We start from the raw sequence: 1,620 nt of genomic DNA on the forward strand, positions 1-1,620 counted from the left end.
ACAAAGAGCAAACTAAGTCAAAAGATGAAAGGGTACTTCCTCAATATGATACAGGGTATTGTGGAAAACCCACAGCTATGCACATTATGCAATGTCAAAGAATAAAAGCATTTTCTCTAAGGTCAGGAACAAAACAAGGAGGCTGCCTTGACCATTGCTATTCAAAATTGTACTGGAAGTTCTAGCCAGAGTAATTGGGCAAGAAAAAGAAACAAAAGGTATTGAAATTGAAGTAAAAGAGTAAAACTGTTTCCAGATGACATAATAGAAAATCCCAATAATCCATAAAAAAGCTACTAAATCTAATAAACAAATTCAGCAAAGTTTTTGAGTACAAGATAATGCATAGAAACCAACTGTGCTCTTATATACTGCCAATAAACAATCTGATAAAGAAATTAAGAAATTAAGTAAATTTATGGTAGCATCCAAAGGAATAAAGTGCCCCCCAAAAATTAGCCAAGTAGATTATGATGGTTAATTTTATGTGTCAACTTTACTGGGCTAAGCAATGCCCGCATAGTTGATAAAATATTTCTGGATATGTCTGTGAGGATGTTTTCAGAAGAGATTAGTATTTGAAGTGGTAGGCTGAGTAAAGATTATCCTCACTGATGTGGGTGAACATCATCCAATCCACGGAAGGCTGAACAGAACAAAAAGGCAGAGGAAGAGTAACTTGGCCTATGCTTGGGCTGGGGCATCCATTTTCTCCTGCCCTCAGACATCAGTGGTCTTTGTTTTCAGGCTTTCAGACTTAGACTGGGACTTACACTATTAGCCCTCCAGTTCTCAGGCTTTCAAATTTGGAATGAAACTATATCATCAGCTTTCTGGTGTCTTCAGCTTGCAAATGGCAGATCATGAGACTTCTCAACCTCAGTATTTGTGTGAGCCAATGCTACATAATAAATCTCTTTCTATATATTTCTATATATATATATATCCTATTGGTTCTGTCTCTCTGGAGAACCCTGATTAATACAGATGTGAGAGACTTGTACACTGAAAACTACAACACATTACTGAAATAAATTTAAGAATACTTAAATGAATTGAAATATATTAGTGTTAATAAATTTGAAAACTTAATGTTGCTATAATGTCATACTACCCAAATAAATCTATATATTCAATGCAATCTCTAGGAAAATTCCAATGACATATTTTTTAAAAAAGAAAAAGCTAATTCTCAAACTCATATGGAATTGTGAGTGCCTCCTAATAGCCAAAACAATCTTGAAAAAGAAGAGTAATTTTGGAGGACTCACATTTTCTGATTTAAAAACTTTTTACAAAGACTACACTTTCAGGGATTATTTCTATAGTTCCTTCCTAGAGAAATTTCTCTGAACATGTAGAGCATGAAAAACTAATTATGGAAAGGGAAGACCATTACCAGCCAGTACAAAAACACAATGAAGTACACAGACAAGTTACACAATAAAGCAACCACATAAACAAGTCTGCAAAATAACCAGCTAACATCATGATGACAGGATCAAATCCAAACATATCAATACTAACTTTAAATGTAAATGGGCTAAATGCCCCAATTAAAAAACACAGAGTGGCAAGCTGGAAAAAGAACCAAGACAAATTTATATGCTGTCTTCAAGA

At 34.2% G+C, this 1,620-nt stretch overlaps 1 pseudogene; it reads left to right on the top strand.

Annotated features, from left to right (window-relative positions):
* Positions 1 to 1,297: 1,297 nt before the first annotated feature.
* On the top strand, positions 1,298 to 1,407 carry LOC115934707 (uncharacterized; annotated as a pseudogene).
* The last annotated feature ends 213 nt before the right edge of the window (positions 1,408 to 1,620 follow it).

Source organism: Gorilla gorilla, chromosome 4 (genome assembly GCF_029281585.2).
Source record: "Gorilla gorilla gorilla isolate KB3781 chromosome 4, NHGRI_mGorGor1-v2.1_pri, whole genome shotgun sequence".
NCBI lineage: Eukaryota > Metazoa > Chordata > Mammalia > Primates > Hominidae > Gorilla > Gorilla gorilla.